General features: G+C 45.4%; 1 protein-coding gene across 5 annotated transcripts in view; it reads right to left on the bottom strand.

Moving 5' to 3' along the window:
• SV2B (synaptic vesicle glycoprotein 2B) overlaps nucleotides 1-20,727 on the bottom strand; it is a 116,174-nt gene that overhangs the window by 43,969 nt on the left and 51,478 nt on the right. Inside the window, exon 1 of one of the 5 annotated variants that reach the window (XM_039493174.1) lies at nucleotides 3,254-3,722. The exons of the other annotated variants lie outside the window; for them this stretch is intronic. The gene's annotated coding sequence lies outside the window, so the exon portion shown is untranslated. Of the gene's footprint in view, nucleotides 1-3,253; nucleotides 3,723-20,727 lie in introns of those variants that run through there. 5 annotated transcript variants of the gene reach the window in all.

Raw genomic sequence — 20,727 nt, forward strand, 5'->3', positions numbered from 1 at the left:
TACAATCATGCAATAAGAGCTGCTAGAGGTCATATGTGGTATAAGATTGTTTTTCATTTTAAGCTTTCAGGTAGTAACCTAAATATGTAAAATATACATGAGCCATTAACTGACGTATCTATATAATATGTAACCTGTGAGCACTATTATTTTGTGTGTGTATGTATATATACACTTATGCACACTTTGTGTGTGTGTGTGTGTGTGTACACACATGCACACACATACATTTGTATGGCATGCAAAGGTGAGATTCAACATCACAATGCAAACTCCGCACTTCAGAATATTACTCACATCATGTGGGCACTGAACAAATGCCATAAAGCCGAAATTATGTACACACAATTCTGATAGGAAATGCAGTAAAATCAACATTGTCAAATGGTCTGAAGGGAGCCACTTATGTCACACGCTAGAAAAAGGCATTACGGGCCAAGTAGCGTCAAAAATATTATTTGGATTAAAACAGAGTCTGCTTGTAGAGCAAGGTCTTACTACAGTATATTGAAAAGAGTTCCCTTGAGCACGAATGGGGATCCTCCAAGCAGTTCCATGTGTTTATGCAAAGCCCCGTGATTCCTGTTGTGTTATGTTTACAGCCGAATCAGGAGTTTCATGCAGAGTAAAACAGCTTTTGCTCTGGTGTCCTGTAACAGATCTGTTTTCTAGCTCATCTAGAGCGTCACTCTTCAAACCTGCTTATGGAACCTACTAACTGTGGGAGGCACCAGCTTGCTGGTCATGCACACATAATCGGAAAGAGGCAGGTCCCAATATACAGTACGACAGTTACAGTACTACTGTTTCCAACAGAATTGCCATATTTGTGGTATGCCAAGCAAGATCTCCATTCAAAGCTACATTCACTTTGATCCATGATTTCCCTATAAGTGGCAACACAAGCCTTCCTGGCAGCAGGTATAACCTCCTGGCACAGTAGGTGTGCCAATAAGGCCCCTGTAACTGAGTCTCCACCAGTGCACAGGTATGTTTATACCCACTGGTCCCTGCTGACACAAGAATGGTCTCACCTCAGCCAGTCACTGATGAACTAGTGCAGGGATAGGCAACCTATGGCACGCGTGCCGAAGGCGGCACGTGAGCTGATTTTCAGTGGCACTCACACTGCCCAGGTCCTGGCCACCGGTCCAGGGGACTCTGCATTTTAATTTAATTTTAAATGAAGCTTCTTAAACATTTTAAAAACCTTATTTACTTTACATACAACAATAGTTTAGTTATATATTATAGACTTATAGAAAGAGACCTTCTAAAAAGATTAAAATATATTACTGGCATGCGAAACCTTAACTTAGAGTGAATAAATGAAGATTCGGCATAACACTTCTGAAAGGTTGCCGACCCCTGAACTAGTGGTTTGACTCTTCTGTCTTGCAACAAACCAGCTGGTCTGTATTAAGTGCTGATAAAAGCTGGATTTGGTGCTGGAGAGTACACTGTGGTGGATCATCCAGCAGGGTTATACACTACCTGACCTAAAGTTTGCAAGCATCCTTCATTTCTAGGATTCAGTGCTGTTTAGGGGATTGCGCTAGCATGGGGGTAGAAGGGAAGTGGGGAGGGATGGGAGGCTGCCTACCCCATCCATCTCAAGGGGAGGCAGAGTGCACAGAATGCTCCCTGCTAGTGTACATTGCTCCAAAGGGAGGAGGGAAGGAGGTGTGAGAATGGCCTTGCACACCTTCTTCATCAGCCAAGCTGGGGATGAGCCGGCTTCACTATCCTCAGGTACAAAACTCCCTATGGCACAGTTCTTCTGGGAGCTGCCTTAGGTGCAACCAGCTCTGCACTACTCCCGGTCAGGCACAATCCAGCCATTTATAGAGGCCACTCACAGTGCAAGGAATAGAGAAAATAAGAATCTTTTGGCATGAAAGAGGCCAGGATGCTGAGCTCAGTCTTTCTGCTCCTTCTAACCAAGGTGTGCAGTCTGCACCGTGTGTTTCGTTGGATGTATGGCATACACATAGGCCGCTTTCTCATTATGGGTGGTGGGGTCAATCTCTCTCCGTGGGCACTGTCAGAGAATCTATCTTTGCTTTAGCTCCCATGACATTTGTCGCTGCAGTAAGCACATTCCCTTTCTTTTGCTGAGTCACCCCACATATTTTCCATTAGGTTAAAAAGGCAGCCGGGGCATTTTCCAGGACTGTGAAAAACCAATCAATTAAAAAAAAGAGAGACAAGCCAATCAAGTCAGAAAGATCAAGCAACTCTAGAGAACGCTGCAGTAAAGAGAAGCCTTTGCGTCCACTCTGGATGTGTTTATATGCAAAGAAGTTAATACACTGACAGCCAGCGGAGGCATTTCACAGGTTATACATCTTGCATTTCATTGCTAAAGGGCCTCCAGTGTGGGTTAAAAAAAATCCCCAGACTCCTTTGGAGTCTTAAAAAATCATCTCGCTTATGAAATAACCTTTTCCATTATACAAAGGTTCACTCCAAGGCTGGATATTATTCTCTTCGAGGCAGTGAGAATTTAGCTCCATTGAGAATATTTTCTTCCAAAAAGAAGGGGGAAGGGTTTTTTAACGGGAACACTCTGTTCTGGTACAAAGAATCAGGAAGAACATTAGACCCTGCTGTTGAATTGTTCAAGTGGCATTTGTTGGCAGGTTATGTTTCAAAGTGACCTCAAGCCTCAGCCTGTCAAATCAAAGAAAGTGACCTGGGCAGTGTTTCAGTTGCCACGTTCTTTTCTGGAAACAAGACGTTGCTTCCTGCTGATTATTGTAAAGGTGAACTGTAAAGCTTTCTTTGTAAATGAAATTAGAATAATTACCAAACTTTTCAAGAGTCCAGATCAGCAACAGACTTTAACATACCAAATCAGCAACAAGCCCAAGATGCCTGAATACCATTAAAAAGCTGGCCCTTTATACCAGCACCCATTGAACTCAGCGGTAAATTTTGCTACTGATTTAAATGGGAGTAGGATTGGGTCCTCAATGCACACTGGCAATTTGGGAGTAGATTAAATATACGATGCCCCAGTATCTTCTCTGTCCTGACATTCGTAGAAACCAATAAATGGTCATTTATAATTTGTTAAAATTACAAATATACACATTTGACAACAAAAAAGCTGGAAATCATTTCCTCCTTTCCTAAGATGCCACATGAGCTGAGGATTGTGTGTGTCACCCAGAATCACAGGAGACAGAGGAGCAACCAGGCCATCACCCTGCGAGGTCAGGATTGTTCCCTACCGTATGGCACTACTTACCTCAAGGGCATTGTAAGGAATGCAGGAAATTAATGCCGCTCTAGTGATATCATCAGCTGTTGAAGTGGAAACATGAACCATATAATTCAGGCCTTGGCAGGTAAAAAGCTTTTCAGTTCATATTCACTCTGCAGAATGCAAGGCTATCAGCTGCACAGAGTCCGATCTGGATGGTAATGACAGTGGCACCTGGGTCGTTATCTTACTCAACAGCTATACAACAGCCCCTGCCTTTGCTTTCACTTTGCAGCTGTTCCGCAGATTGCAGTCACACCCAGCAATTCCTGAGACAGACCCACTAACTCTAGCGGCACACACACGTCTCTCCTGGGGCATGGAGTAATGCAGCACACACTCTTCTGGACCAGGGAACTTCCGCTCTCTCCCTGCAGCTTGCACACCCTCCTGGGAGCTGGGAAAACTCTCTCTCCCTGCAGCCTGCAGGTTGTCCTCTCTCCCACACTCTTGCTGCCTCTCTCACACTGCAGCCTGCACAGGACTCTGCTAACAATTTTACTCTGCTCTAATGTGTAGTGAGCCAGCAGTTGGCTGTATTCTCCCTATGAATCCTCCTCTGTCACATGGTACTGACCAGGCACTTTCATGACCAGTTACTGGTTTCCACGAACGTCAGGAGAGAGGAGATACTGGTGCATCATATATTTAATCTACTCTCAAAGTGTCAGCGCACTGAGGACCCAATCCTACTCCCATTTACATCAGTAGCAAAAGTCACCGCTGGGTTCAATGGGTGCAGGCTCTAGCGCCTGGTATTCTAAGCAGCTGCCTGTCAGGAGTCCTGTCAGCAGCTTCTTGTTTCACTCTGCCCCGGAGGAGATGCTGAGCCGTGAGACTGTTCCATGGGGGAAGGAGTAGTTGTCATTTCAGTGGTTTATTGACTGCTCTCAGCTTAACCAGGGCAGCCCTTCAGTTATGCCACTGGGAGTCTTTCATGTCCAGCAGCAGACACATCGTCCAAGCAAAGTTACAGGTAATTCTATCTTTTCCGTGGGACATGGCTACCAGTAACTTACCCCGCAATTGCCCAGTACTTACATGATACTTACCCTGGAATTACCTTCTGCCTCTGTACACTCTGTATTCCTTACCTTTCAGTTACCCCCTTGCTACTAGCTAGCATATCTAGCCTTCTACCTTAGGCTTTTCTATAGTACTCATCACCCAAGTATCTAAGCACTACCACACGTTTAAATGCTACTTACGCTACAATTACCCCTCTTAGCTACCCCACTTACGCCCCTTCTCCCCCCGGTTACCGTCTTTAATGTCAATCTGCTCACAGGTTTTGATGGACAGGTCTGGGTTCTTCTGGCTCCCACCACCCACTCAGCAGGGTGTATCTTCTTTATTTTTTCCTATGAATTTCTTTGGAGGTGCCTCCACCCCCCTCGCTCCTTCCTGGCAAGGTCACCAGGGCAGCTTGGGAGGAAAACTCTAACCACAGGGTAATCCCCACTTACTTGCCAGATAGTTGGAGATTGCCAAGAAATAACACAGACACAGGCAATGCATAGAGCAGCTCCCGCGTGGGGAAGGGGTGTCTTTCCATAGGAGCCAGGAAGGGTTGTGAAAGGGGAAGGGGTGTCCTCTCCCCTCCCAGCTGGTGGGAGTTGAGAAAGCCGTAGGAGGCTGGGAGTTAGTACTAGTAGCTTGAGCTTATTTGCTCCTGTTTTGGAACCTGGTTTTTACAATAAATTGAGCCTTAGGGACCTTGTACCTGGGATGTTATTTTCCCTCTGGTGCTGGAGCTGGGGGTGATGTGACACCCCCTGGTTTGAAGTGGTTTGCATTATATGCAGGGTTTACAGTTTGGTTCAATGGCTCTCAGCACCCCCACTGTAAAAATTGCTCCAGCTCCCCTGCTGGCTGATGAATCTGCATTCCAGTGACCACCCCTCTGCTACACACTACTTACCCTCTAAACATACTGCACAATACCCCTCTCTGTATAGTCTATTTAGTGTTTACACTCCAGTTCCCTCCCCACCAAATACTGTGTGCCATCCAATTATACCGACGCTACACAAAACGTATCCTTCATTAAATCCTGCCTCTGCATGCTATAATTTACTCTGAAATTACCCTTCCTCTACATACTACTTACTCTGCACTACATTACTGCACATCCACTTCGTCTGGGACCAAATATTGCCTGTTTATCCTGTGAGCAAGGTACCTTCTAATCTGTACTCTGCAACTTAAAATGTTAGCACAAGTTCTTATATATGTCACATTGATATGAGTAAATGGTAGTAGGACCTTTTCTGGGGGCTGTCCTGTTTTCTCTAGTCTCTTATTCACCAAAGATCAGATGCTTCCCTCCCCACTTCATCATGTAGCCATAGGTCAGAGGAATAAGGTAGGTCTTGGGGTAATCCCTCTTGGCAGATTGCCAGGGAAGAAAGATTCAGGAGAGCATGGATGAGAATAGAATGGACAAGAAAAGACAAGAGATCTGTAATTTCTCTGTCCTGGGAGCAGAGGAGCTGAAAAGCGCGCGCGCATGTGTGTGTGTGTGTGTGTGTACACACACATGCACACTCTGGAGAGGGGGACAAGACCCGAGAGGAGACATTCAGATCATTTCCCTTCTTTTCCCAGATAGGACGCAGGGACGGTGATGCTAAGGGGCAAGGAGAGGGACTCAGAAATACTGTCATAGGATCTTTAGCAGGCACCAGCATAATCTCCAGAAACAGATGGTAGCTCAGTTTAGCATTCTGCCTGAAGGACAGCTCCTTCAGCAAAGCATCCACCCCTTCCCCGCCCCCAGAGCTGCTTTCTGCTGACAGCATTGGGAAGGAGCCCAAATCCTACAGCAGCCATAAGGACACTGCTTTTTCAGAACAGGTTGTAAAACAAGCCTGGGAGGAAATTCTTCTCCTTGACTAGAAGAAGGGGAGCTGTGCCGTTATGTTTTTCTGATGTTCCAACCTGAATGAGAATATTAATGTGGATGCAATTAATGAATCCCTTTATATTATCCCGGGACCAGATTCTGAGAGATGCTGAGCACCCACATCTCCCATTGGACAATATCCTGGACTTCAGGGAGCCTGGATTTAGAGAAGTATTATTGGGTGGTAGCAGGGGACCTAAGTGAGACTGAGTGCTGTAGGTCTACATACGTGTGACAGGAAGCATGGTCCAGAGCTTGGGTGCATTAGCTTGAGGGCTGGGCGGACCAGGTTCAATTCTCTGCTCCTGTGTGACTTGAGCAATTCACTTAGACCCAGCTCCTCGAAGGCTTTGAAATCAAGGGGTGTTAGGCTCCAAAATACCTTTGATCTGGGGCTTAGTGTCCCTGTGCCTCAGCTCCCCATTGGTAAAATGGAGATATTAGTACTTTGCTACCTCACAGCAGCATTGTGAGGAGAAATGCTTTATGCAGTTTATGAGCATAGACCATGAGTTATATGGGCCCATGGTGCCCGTGCTCCAACAATATTCAGGAACGTGGGCCTAGCTCCACCAATGTTTGGGGCTCTGCTGCTGGCCTGGCATCCGGGGTTCCTGCTGCCACCTGGAGCTCCACTGCCAGCCCCAGCCTCGGCCTCCTTACCGCCATCCAGGTCCCCCCTCCTGGAGACATGGCTCTGCTCCTATGTGTGGGGGGAGACTTGGACCTGTTCTGGGCACCACCAAAAATTATACCAACCTGGAGCCCATGCGTGTGAAGTGCTCAAATGCCATGGTAACGATGGGCAAGGGAACATAGACACTAAGTCCATAGATAGCGAGAGATAGTCCCTACCCAAAGGAGTTTACAGCCTAACCAGACAAGATAAACAACCAAGGGAAGAAAGGAAGCACTATTATCCCCATTTCACAGCAGGGGAACAGGTTCCCAGAGAGATTAAACAGTTTGCCCAGGGTCACACAGAAAGTCTGTGCCAGAGCTGCAAATTGAAGCCAGACCTCCCGAGTCTCAATCCAATGGCTTAACCACAAGAGCACCCTTCCTCTCTCTTTGGAGGGACACACTCAGTAGACCCACTAAAATGTCAGCTGTCTCTGAAGTCATTTTCTCTGTAATATGTGGCACACACAGCATGCATGACAGTGTGGTAAAAAGGTTTAATTGGAACAACTCGCAGAGCTGGTTTACTCCATCCCTTGGGAATAATGCAGCCAGCCCAAGCCCATGATGGTAAAGTCTTCACTCCACCATTCTCTCTTCCTCTCTCTTAAATTCACATACTTCTCACCTCTGTTTCAGGGGTTCTCTTCCATATGCTGTATAGGAAAGCTCCAGCCCACCCTGGAAGACCACAGCACCAGCTTGTGTATCTGAAGCACGCTTTCCTCTTCTCTATTTTCTCTCTACTGAATTTGATGACTTCATACGGATTTTTATTCACTCACATAAAAACGTTTCTGCCCAAACCTGATTAATGACCTGCACCATCTTAATTTCAGGAGGGGCCTTGGGAAATGGCAAGGCTGGGGAGGAAACACCTCTGCTGCATAATTCTCATGAACTCCTTTGCCTGGGGAACAGGAAAGCACAGTAGAATTAACATATATTAGTTAATATTCTGAGTGATTATTTTTTTTAATCCCACTTGAAACCCAGTAATCTTCAGTGAACTTCCTTAATGCTTCAGGCCATTTTTTTGATTTTGCTGGAAAAAAAAGAAACAGACTATTTACCCTCTTGTATGTACTGTGATATTTTCTTTTCTGCTCACTAAGGCCATTGTTTTGTAAGTAGCCATGACTCTGCCCTCAGCTCCACCCATGTAACCTCCATAACTGTGGGGTGCACAACTGCATTTAAGGGCAGAATATGGTCCTGTGTAAGGATTGAGTCTAAAAGGGGCTTTACTGAAGGAAGTAGGGTACAGAGGAGACTTTTTTTTTCTGGCCTTTAAGGATATATGTGTAGCCTTTCTACTTTTATGTTTGGGAAATCTGAGAGTGACTTTTGAACAGGCAGGTTTGCTTTAAAAGAAAGCCCTAGAATTTGTGCAAACACAGCACTTGTGAGGAAAAAAACTGGTGGTTTGTAGGAAAGGCTGGTTCTGCCTTTGGGAAGATAACCCCCACCACCATCAAAGCCCACAAACCAGATTGACTCGTTTTTCTGGCTAAAGATGGCCCATAACTGGAACCTAGACTCTCAACCCCTTCAAATGTGAGTGTGTTTGGTAAAAAAGAAGTTGGATTCAAATCCTATTTTGGAACAATTTCTTGAAAGCACAGCCTGGGAGGTATCAGCACCACCAAATCTGAAGCTGATCTGGCCTCAAAAACCATGAATCTTCACTGAATCCTAATCCATATCCAGCTCTGAGCACGGCTTCCTCATTCATTCTTTAGTACCAGCCATGGAAAGCTATGTGCATTTCCTCTACTACCCGCAGTGAATAAACTTCTATCCCTGTGTCAGCAAAGGGGAGGGCATTGCTTAAGAGAAATATGCATCACATCCTCCCTCCCAGGGACTGCCTCACCTCTGCAGTCCTCCTACTCCCTGCTACCTTGAGAGCAATGGGAGTTTGGGTGAGTCCAATAATAATTGCTATTCTGTGAACAGTAGTTATGCCTGCTGGCAATAGAAAAGTACTCTAGCAAAAGACAAAGGGAGTCCTACACTCTACTGATTTAGTTGTAAGTGAATGGCACTCCCTCCTGATGGGTAAATAAGACAATACCCTCTATGTAAATGAGGGTGAATGGCACTCCCTCCTGATGGGTAAATAAGACAATACCCTCTATGTAAAAGAGGCCATACCTTAGAATATCAGGGTTGGAACGGACCTCAGAAGGTCATCTAGTCCAACTCCCTACTCAGGGCAGGACTAATCCCCAGACAAATTTTTGGCCATCTTAAGGATTGAACTCACAACCTTAGGTTTAGCAGGCCAATGCTTAAACCACTGAGCTATCCCTCCTCCACACTCCCTTGACCACCTTTTGCAGACCCATGCACAAAACTCAACAGGTGCAAAATCTGCCAAAGAGCTGAGCACTATCCAGGAGGAAAATTGCTTATCTCATTTGGGTAAAAGGATCTTAGGAGGAGAAAACCAAGGTGACCACTGAAAATTCACAGATGTTTTATGGCAGGGTTTATCAAACAGGGGTCGCCGCTTGTGTAGGGAAAGCCCCTGGAGGGCCAGGCCTGTGTGTTTACCTGCCCCATCCGCAGGTCCAGCCAATCACAGCTCCCACTGGCCGCGGTTCGCTGCTCCGGGCCAATGGGTGCTGCTGGAAGCGGCAGCCAGTAAGTGCCTTGGTCCGGGCCACTTCCAGCAGGAGGTCAGACTACATGATCACAGTGGTCCCTTCTGGATTTACAACCTATGACTCTATGAAAACACTGAATTCTTCACAGCTGCATGAGCTATTGTTATCTGTGGTCCCCTATCATGGATCCAGATCTCAAGGTTAGCTTGGATTATCTCCCCCTATAGTGTTGCTACACAATTGTTTTCATTTAGTGCAAGTTGAATAATAATCATATCATACAAGCCAAGGTATTTTATGCATCAGTTTGCTGTGTTAGTCACCCATTGAATGTTCCACATATAAGGCTCCAGGTCTTGGAGTTTTATCCTTATCAAACTCAGGTGGGTTTATCACACATCAGTACTATGGTGGGAGGTGGGGAGGGAGTTGGTTGTTAATGAAACAACTTTTCTTCCTTGATTGGCTTCATGGAAGAAGTGTGATTCCTGGGGGGATACGAATGAAAAGACTGTTGGTGCAGCAGGAAAGGACGGGCTTCCAAGGCATATAGAGCAACGTGGGGAAAGGATACAAAGTGAGCAGGGTAGCAAGATATAAGGGCAGAGATATAAAGGGGGATACGTTTGTGTAGCGCCTGGAAGGTGAGAATAAGAGGAATGAATTTGATGCAGAAGGCAGGAGGAAACCAGTGAAGAGGCTTTGAAGATGGAAGTGACATGGTCCAGAGCAGCAGGCGAAGAAGAGGATTTTAACAGTGGTAGACTAGATAGATTGGAAGGGAATAGGTTAGGAAGGGGAGAGATTAGGCAGGGCATGGACAAGGATTTCAGCCATATGGGCTGATGGCAAGGATGGATTCCTGGCCAAAATACAGAGGGAAAAGTGGCAAGATCTGGAGACAGCCTGGATGTAATAACAGATGGGAAAGAGGAATTAGTAGCCTTCTGATGGGCTGAGAGTGGAGGGAAATTGAATTAGGAGACAGGGAAGGAGGATAGGGCTAAGGGTACATCTCAAATAGTTAGAGGGCAAGAATCAGAGACTGGAGTGAAGGAGGCCAGGATGTTTGGTGTACGGAGGGAAGTCACTGGACATGTGAGGAAATGTAAAGGGGAAAATGAAAGCTCTTGGGAAATTATTGATACATAAACAGTAGAAAGAGCAATCCCTGTCGCTTAGCAATAACATGAGCTCTAAACGTCACATCTGAGTATTATATTCCCCTCCCATCCTCATTAGAACTGAACCCTTAATCCTCACTACATCTTCAAAATCAAACTCCTGCTTGTCTTTTGTAATTGTATTTCACCTCCAGAACAAGCTGGAATAATACCCATACAAGGACACACAACATTTTACTAGTGCATATGTCAATGACATATGTTTATAGGGAGCTAGTGGAGGGGAAAGCAACCCATCTAAATTGCTTAAAACATGAGGGGATTATGCCTAGCTTTTTCTAAATAGATCCCATCTCTTTGTTGTGAGTTTGCAGCCATTCGTTCCATATTTCATCCACATCATCACAGGAACTGATCGCATGACACCAATGAAACAGCGGTCCTGGGATTTTCTGATACAGTGACATTGGGCCAGATCCTCAGCTGGTGTAAATCAACATAACTTCATTGAAGACAATGGAGTCATGCTGATTTTAATCAGCTAAGGATCTGTCCCATGGTTTGGAAGCACTGGTGCTCCCTGATGAGGTATCATGACAGAAGTTTATAGTTAGATAGAGACAGATATTGCATAGCATATCATTATTATGTTCTGCAGTTTCTTGCATTGGATCTAGCCAGAATCTAAGTCTAAATCATGACCTTCTAGAGATGGGCCCACATCAAAATGCCAGGTCTGAACTCCCCCAAACTTTGCATCCAGTTCAGAACTTCCCCAAATTTGACTTTAACCATGTTGTGATGGTCTGGCATTTATTTATCAGCTCATTCTCCCAATTCCACATGAAGCAATGAACAAACATATTTACTGTAATTGTAATCTAGTGGTTTGAAGCAACACATTATTCACCCACAAATCAGATACATACTTTTCTTGCAGTTGTCTCTAAGAGTGTTACAAGCTGGGACCTATATTAAGAGTTTGCTTTCAGTTTCATAGCATTATATTTAAATAGTGGAACTTATTAAGTAAGCTATCTGCAACACAGATTCTGTATTAGTAGCTGTGAGTCACAACTCATAAGAAAAGAAAGACATTTGAAGGTCATTAACTTCATATCCTCTAGCCAAGGAATAGTTTTCAGCACCATAGACAGCACCTAATGACTACTACCCTGTGATACAGATAGGCCAAGTTGTTTCTTATCGCTTCAGAATGGTGCTAGTTTAATCATTCCATCTATGTTACAGATTGGTGGGAGATTGTCAATGATGTATCCATGGCATATTGAGAAATGTAGGGGGAAAAAGAGCTCGGGTAATTTAGATTATTTAGAGAAAACATTTTAGTTCAAAATATATTGCTGCAGGGTTTATTGAGCTTGGACTGTCATGTTGTTGGATAATCTGTATTTATTATTTGGTACATTTTTATACTTTTTCTTGTATGTGCCCATCCTGTGTTTAATGAGGCAATCTTGGAATTAATTCATTACCGTAATCTAGTTTCTACAAGGATAAATCATGGGGCCAGCAGATAAGTAAGCTATCCTAAGAAAGGCCGGGTCTGATCTCCAGCTGCTATAAACAGGGGTAAGTCCATTGACTTCAATGAAACGATGCCAGTTTATACCCTCTGAGGTTCTGGCCCTACTATTTTGCTGGTCTATTTTGCTGCCCTTACTCATATTGCACAGTGGCAACATGTGGCAGAAGTGGTTCAATAAGGAGCAAATACAAAGCAATTTAATTTGATATGAATAAACAATATGTGGAAAAAAAACAGAAAAGAAACATCAAAGCTTCAAGTTGATCCAAGTTGCTTGATATTGTTTAGGAAACAATAGAAAGTCATCACTTTTTTTCTTAATGGGGTGTATCGTCATATGGGACAGCTCTGACTTTAATTTGAGCAAATGTAGTGGAACGCATGTTGAGTCTAAACATCGTTGTGATGGGGTGTATTAGGCCTTCTCTGCCCCCTGCTGGAGGCACCAGCACCCTGATAGTCCCAACCCAAGGAAAAGAGACTCAGACCAGATACCAAAAAGACAGTCCTCCAGAAGGGCCAGGAGGAAATACTGACCATCCAAGAGCCAGTTAAGAAGGCTTGCCTGCTTCTTCTCAGGGCAGGGTGAGACTGGGACAGAGAAGGAGCTCCTCAGGGATAGCTCAGAATCCCGGGGCCTAGTCGGGGATTGCAGATAGGCATTGGCCTCAGAGTTTTGTTTTGTTTGTGTATTTAAAGGAGCAGATTGCCAAAGTTTAACTATTGGTCTGGGTGTAGACTGACGCCAAGCTTACAGTCACCACCGGTGGATTGAGTTTGGGAACACCTGCTCTACCGTACCTGGCCCCACAGGGGGTGCTATGGAGTAGCCCCACCTGCCACAATCATAAAAGGTGAATTTTTCAAAAGCACCTAACTGACTTTGGGGTGAAAGTCCATTAGACTTTTAATGCTCCTAAGTTACTTAGGTGCTTTTGAAAAAATAACCAATATATTGCTGTAAAGCATTGCAATATATGGTCAATGAAAGGGACTTAGTGCTTCATGGTAGGATGTATGCTCAGAACAAATGCTTCTACAAACAGTTAAGGGTTTTGTAATATACCTCATAACTGGAATCCCTAATGATCATGTAAATCACCTTTAAGGGATTTATCTTTCAGTCTATATAGAACTTAATACTGGTGTTGTTGTTTTAATTCTTAGATTGTGCTGATGAGGCAGTCTGAAAACAAGAATGTGATTGCCTGGAGAGGGCGCTGTCTGTTTGTGGAGTCAGGATCTATTCCACAATTGTTTCACATATGTAACATGAAATGTTTTTAAAAAGCCATAACACTTCAAGAAGCATGCGAGTGCACATGGACAGACACACACACACATACTTCATTTATCTCCAATTCACCAGGGCCTTGAATGACTGATGGCATGTGAGCTTCAGTATCATGTCTCTCAGCATATCCTATGAGTATGAGCATCTGCTATGAAGCTAACACTTTGGGCTGGATTCTCAACCCTCCCCACGCCGAGCACAGGTGCAAGGAATGGGTGGTGAAGGCTTCACGGAGCCAGTTATGGTTCCAAGATCCACCACCACCCAGCCCTCATATACATTAGAGCAGCTGGGGTCCTGCTGTAAATTACACCCATGAAGAATTGAAGTGGAAGATCTCTGCTCCTCCATACCTGTGCTTCAACCCCTCATCCCCAACCTGACACCCCCTGCTAGCTCTACACCAGCTGAGAGTTTCTCCACTAGCCATTTCCACCCAGTATCACCCACATTGGACCACCTGAGTGGCACAAATAGAGTGGACAGAGTAGGCCCCGGAATCCAGCCCCTTGTGTACTACACACACTGTTGTCATCAAACTCTGCTTGATGCTTTGATGCATGGTCCCATTCAGAAGCAAAACCTAGCAACATGGCTCCTTTAGGAGGAAAGCATCCAAAAGACACAAAATGGACCAATACCGTTTCTCCTTGAAGCTTGATATACCCTGCTGTGTAAACTGCATTCAAAAGACAATTAAGAAATCAGGTATTTCATTTAATGTTACAGTTAATCTACTTGATGTCCTTCCATTCATACAAGTACAGTACATCAGGAACCCAATAGTCTGGTGTGTTTTCTTTGCCTCCTACACCCACAGAGCATTGGGTAAGTTTTCCATTAAAACATGTGCCAGATTGATGACTAAAACACCATCCGCATGTGACAGTGACTTTCCTGGTGAAGTAATTGCAGCCTGAGTTTAAGTTTTGCTTCTGCATGTTTGTTTGAAACAGGATGACAGAAAGTTTCACAGATTGCTAAGGAGATATTATATTTTTAATCTGATATTCTAAGAGTCTGGATACTTTTAAAAATCGAGTTAAAGACGGCATGTGCCTGTGATAAGCTGGTGCAGTGCTCGTCGAACAGATGAAACAAGTAACAAACATCAGTCTTCTCTGAAGACTAAACAGCTTTTCTGAATGTAAGGACATAGAATAAGAAGGGGCGTGGTTGTGAGATAGAGCTAGGACAATACTGAACAGTAGTAACGGTAAGACACAGGCTTAGAGTCGTGCAAAGCTATATAAGACTACACATTAGGATGCAGGAGAAAGGCCTTAAAAGGTCAAGTTGAGACGCTGAATATGTGTCGTGAATTGAAACAGATGGCATAAAAGCAGCTGATAAATCTGAGCAGAAGCACTTCAAGAACCAAAAAACCTCAGTGGAAAAGAAGGAGGTGAAAGGGAAAAGAACAGAATTAGGGAGGACAGAGAGATAATCACAGCATGAGTCCTGGTGAGGCCTTCCAGAGTTGTTTTGGGGGTAAGAGAAGAGTAATTTATGCAGGAGAAACTTAGAAATAACCAGAATGTAATTGTCTGAACTGGTATTTGTCCAGGCCACCGAGACTAACGCCCTTAATCCTGAGAAAAGTGCCATGGTGTCTTTAAATGTATCTTGACTACTTATCTGCCCTCCTACCCCTACCCCCTGCATCGTATCTGAGCACCTCACAATCTTCTAATGCCTTTATCCTCACAACACCCCCATGAGTTAGGGCACTGCTATTACTCCCATTGTACAGAGGGGCAACTGAGGCACACAGAAACTAAGTGACTTACCCAAGGTCACTCAGGAAGTCTGTAGCAGAGCAGGACTGTGAGCCCGTGTCTCCCAAGTCCTAGGCTAGCACCGTAACATCCTTCATCTCTTGAAGGGCAAGGAGTTAGGGCTGTTGCAGTTCTACAGCTCATAAAAAGACAGCACTTGTAGCAGAACAGTGCACCCAGCCAGTGTCACGCTGATGCACGGACTTAGCACGGATTCAGAATGAATCCTGCCACTTACTGGATCACCAGTCTCTCTTCTGGCCAGTCTCTGGGCATTCCTTGGAGGTTTCCTCTTGGGAATCTTAACCGAGCCCAACCCTCATTGGTTCATGAGCTCTGACCTGTTTACTGCCTAAGGCGATATGACCGTAAGATTGCAGCCTTTGAACCAACTGTCTGCAAATCAGCAAGTTCCGCCCGTGTCAAACATTCCTTCTTAACAATGAACGTCTTGCCTTATTGGCAGACTTATTTCACCACCCTTTCAATCTGGGTTATTAAAATAATGAGCCACTTAATTGACAAATCCATTCAGACATGACAATATTGAATAGATCCATTCCAATGACAGTCCACTATGGAGGTTCTTGCAACCCTGGGCAGGCTTCCAAATTACCCTCTATCAGCAGGGGGAGGGAGGGGGGCAGGAATTGCCCCCCCCCAGGCGCCCACGGGGGGCCGCGGGCCCCCCGGGGGGCCCCTGGCGCCCGGGCACCTGGGGCCGGGGGCCCCGCGCCCCCACCGCCGAAGCCCCACCGGAATCCTCTGGGCAGCCCTGTCTATCAGAAGGGACTTGCATTTGATGGGGTATCTTTATTAAATACCTAATTAAAATATTTCCATTTATGCTGTCTCCTGCTAGTCAGATATCAGTGTTAGCCTTTGCCTCTCTTTACAGTGCACTGTGTCTGCTCCCCCCATCCACTGCCTGCTCTCCTTCCATGCCACACTTCTGAACTCCTCGTTCCGTATCCTTCTCCCATCTTTCTGCCTCCTGCTAGGTCAACACTGATACCTGAAACTGCCTCCCTGTCCTTTTGTCCCTAGCAACCTCCATTACTTTATTCAAATCCCTCCCTCATACACACTTCTTCCCCCAGGCCTTTCGGCAGTAACCCACCATGAATGGGGTGGGGGGTGGTTGTGTACGGTGGGCAGCATTAAAGTCATCATTTGCCAAGAGTTACCATAGTGTGGTATCTGAGCTACTTCCTTATACTTAAAATTGGGGGCCTCAGCTACTATATAGGATTGTTGTCACCTTTCCCTTCCCCTCTTCACCCACCCACACATATGCACATGACTTCCGCTGATAGATCTTTGCCCTTCTGTAGTGTCTATGTGGTCATCCTGTGCCTCTTCAGAGGCCAGTGCAGGATTGTTCCCTCTCGCGCATTCTCTAGCAGGAATTGCTGTAAATGACTCCGTCACTGAGGGAGGTTTCTACAGGCTAAGAGATCTCACTGTTAGCAACTATTCCCTGCTATTGAGAACAAACATTTCATAACCAAAAATCATTTTTCAGGCACTGTCTCAGGAAAAGGCTGCCAATTTCAGTGACATGTACAGAGCCAGCCAGCTGCCCCAGAATTCAAATTCACTCCAAGAAGTGCCTGGGCCCATAATAATCATAACCAACCTTATGTTTCTATGATGCTATCTCACAGGATTCTTGTTTTAAGTTTCTCTTCAGTGCTGTTATACAATAAAATCTCAGGAAGCAAAGTTATTGCAATGCTAAGAATGAGATCAGATAAGAAGCTAGGTTCTAGACCTAAAATGTAATAGCTTTCTTTTTTTATGTAACCCCACCGCTATTGCAGCATTTCGACTGACTACAGCTGCCTTGTGCCCATGTTAGCAATCAAAGTCCATTATGCATTCTATCTATACAGGCGTATAAACCTATGAAGCAGCATATTTTAACAGGCATTCACTTGTAAGGCTCTCTCCAAGGTTACTTAGCAGGAAAAGTGCTGGACCGTGGCTTCCATTTCATCAGTATTCAGCCCGTGTTTTCTGTTAGGATGCTGTTGCGGGACAGTGTGCTGGTTGGTAGGACCTACACTCTGCAGCAGACATGGCCACTAAGCCGAGTCCATTATCTAGTTGTCAGACTCACCATGCGCATCAGACACATTACTGCAGCTGGGGTTCAAGTTCCAAAAGAAACAAACCTACATGGTGAGTTTCCTTCTAACGGAGCCTGCGGAAGCGGCTCTGGGAATTGCACCTTGCATGGCTCACATGCATAAGTCCCTAAAGGCCTGGCTGACACAACCTCTTTGTTGAAATTCACAAAGGTAGGATGTTTATTCGCATGACTGGATAGGCAAGTTAAAGGTACCTCAGGGTACTGAACAAGCTCCCGCATTGACTTGGCAGATACCCCAATGCCTCACACAAGGCAACATTACACGGCTATTATTTTCACAATGATGTATTCTTTATAGTCACATTTTACATTCAGAGTCATCTTTCAACTCAAAGGAGCCCACAGTGCTTAGCAAACTACACACACATACAGCACCATGGAAATGCAGCCACTTCTGGGGTAGCTGGCTGGGCAGGTGGCACCCGGCACACTGCACAGCGATAGCAGGAGGTGACAGGACATGCCTACAACATGCTTGACAAAAGCTCTTCAACAGCTTCATGCATTCCCTCCCTGCTCCCATAGTGGCTCTTAGGGCAGCTGGTTATAAAAGCAGCTCATTTGGCTGGCATAGGCAGCATCCTGCTAGCCCAAATTCCTTCTCTCTGGTCCTGTGGCTCTCACTCAACCATAAGCACAGACATCTTAACTCACCATCCATTCCACCCTACAGCCTCCCTCCAGAGCAGCATCTAGTCCGCTCTTGAATAGGCAACATGGGAAGAGGAAAGGATGGCAGAAAAAGGGGAAAAGAAAGAAGGGAGCCACCTAGGAAGAAGTTGTCACAAAGGAACAGGAACAAAGAACAAGACAAAGCACCCCAGGGTAGGAAAGGCCTAGGACCACAACAAGAAGGGTGAAGAAAAGAGGATACAGAGTGGACATTGAGGGTGGGGAGAGAAAGGCAGCAGTTAATGTGCAGGTGTAACATTGACAGACACTGGTTGGCGGTGGGTGAGATTGAACCTGGGACCTCAGGAGTTTAGTATATGAGCCTCTACCGCATGAGCTAAAAGCCAGCTGTCTTGTAGGTAAGGCTGTAGGAGAGGCTCATTTTATCTCTCTTTAAGTGGTCTCAGTGCCATGAGATGGGCCAGAACACCACACCCAGAAGGTGTGTGGGTTACACAAGGACATTGTCTGTGGGAGAGGAAGTAAGTAGTGGAAGGTAGGGTATGTCCAGCTGTCATCCATCCCAAGAGAATCTCTAAGAAGAAAGGTTTAGAATCACCAACCTGGTGGATATACTGATGGGGTTCATCTCCCTTTAGCTCAGCTCATCTGATGGGATCACAGCGTGAGGTGCTGTCTGCCATGCAATCCTCTCAGAAGTTTGAAAATAACATTGTCTTGAGCCATTAGAAGGGCACAATAAATACTTAATAGACATTTTAAATTTCCAGTGAGAAGGCTATGCATTTGCCTCCCATACAATCTAGTAAATTCCTGCCTAGCTTGGACATTAAGATAAATGATGAGAAAGCTTCAGCTCTGGAAATGAATAGCTGCAATATATTCAGCAGTCCATGCTACAGTGACTTGATGTGTATGCAAATAGAACATCCTCAGAATTCCCTACCAAGGCCCAGGCAGATTTATTGATACTTTGCATCTGACCTGAAGCCATTATTTATTGCCTACCAAAGTGCTTGTGGGGAGGGGCCTTGTGTGGATAACCTGACTGTAATTTAGCTATTTAGCTATTAGTGTATCGTGTACAGGGAGAGTTGCAGTCAGGTTATTTTTGCTTATACTTTACTTGTGAATCTTCTGTTCAGTATAAGAAGGCTAACAAGGTGAGCCGTGTTCTGCAGGACAAACTACTGCATGTGCATCAACTACTTAGGACAGAGAGGAAGGACAGATGTCAGGCTAGGACTACGGAGACATGGCTCCAGTTCCTTCTTATGCCACAGACTGCCTGTGGGACCTTAGGCAAGTCACTTAGTCTCTCTGTGCCTCAGTTTCCTATGTGTAAAATGGGGACAATAGCACTTCCTTACCTCCTAGGGGTGTTGTAATTAAACAGTATGAGGTGCTCAGATGGGGACCAGATAGATACTGTCAATAGTTGAAACATAAAAGCCTTAACAATCGATGGACAAGTTCAGAGATTCAGCTTTCAAGACTTTAGATGCTGCTCATCAGGACCACTGTGACCCTGAAATCACTCTCACAGGAGCAGAGTCTCTGCAAGCCACTCAGTAGCCCAGGGTGGCTGGCCCTTTAAAGGGAGAGAGGTATCAGCCTCACCTGTAGTACAGCCAACTCACTCCCCTGGTGGGGAAAACAAAGAATGTCATGTGACTCAATCAGGCTTTCAGGTTAGATAAGGGAGAGGCCTGGGTAGTGAGATAGAGGCCTTCAGAGAGCAGGAAGGCTCCTGTGGGAGACCTTGAGACACCAGGGGAGAAAAGACTCCCTCTAGACAGGGCTGGGAGTGGCTTGCCAAAGCAGGGAAAGGCTCTAGGCAGGAGGGGCTGGGAGAGGTTTGAAAGAGAATAGGTAGAAAGACTGAGGGGGCTTGATGAAAAGTGGGGATGGGAGAATGTATGAACTTTCATTTGGACTTTGAGGACTTTATTTGGAGCGATCTATGTTAATAAACCAGGGTATTATTGGCCCAGAGAAAAGCCTGGGTGGAATTTATCAAGGAGCCCTAAAGAAAAGGAAATTGAGGCAGGGATGCTGCAGGGACCATGAGTGGGCACTCTGGAGGCAGTGGCCCTGTTACTGTCCGAAATACCAAGACCGTTGGTCCTGGTATTCCATCATTTCCTCTTCTCAGCTCATCTGCACCCACCGGATGGACACCAGTGAAACCAAATACAAAAAGCAGCTAAATCCTGTCCAGCTCCCAGAAGGTTTTGGTCTGAGTTGAGGTTTAGATGAAGGTCTGCTCTCATCTTACTTGAACTGGCTCACGTCTCCCTCATCTGAACTTGGAGTGAACTTTGGAATTTTTGCTGCATGCTCACTGCTGCCTGGAGGGGCTCACTCTGAGCTCCTCACAGACCACAACACTGCTATCTCCCGTGCTGGTCCTATCAGCTCTCCCAAGATACACAAAGCCAAGTTATGTTAGTACCTGCATGGGTGACCTCCAAGGGAATAGCAGGAAGAGGGGTTGTGGAATCAAAAGGTGGAGCTCTTCCCAAAGAATCACTAGTGAGCCAACTTTCTGCACTGTGTTAGGAGGAGCTGTGCTGACTTTGCAATGAGAAGTAAAACAATGCCTTTAGTGGTTACAGAAGATCCAGTGAGACTTTTTCAGAGTAAGGGCATTAGCCCCAAACCTCTTCCCAAAATCTACTTTGGGTCTTTACATTCTGATCTTTAAATAGCCCCACCTGTTTCAATT

This window comes from Mauremys reevesii, linkage group 10, assembly GCF_016161935.1.
Source record: "Mauremys reevesii isolate NIE-2019 linkage group 10, ASM1616193v1, whole genome shotgun sequence".
NCBI classification, from domain to species: Eukaryota; Metazoa; Chordata; order Testudines; family Geoemydidae; genus Mauremys; species Mauremys reevesii.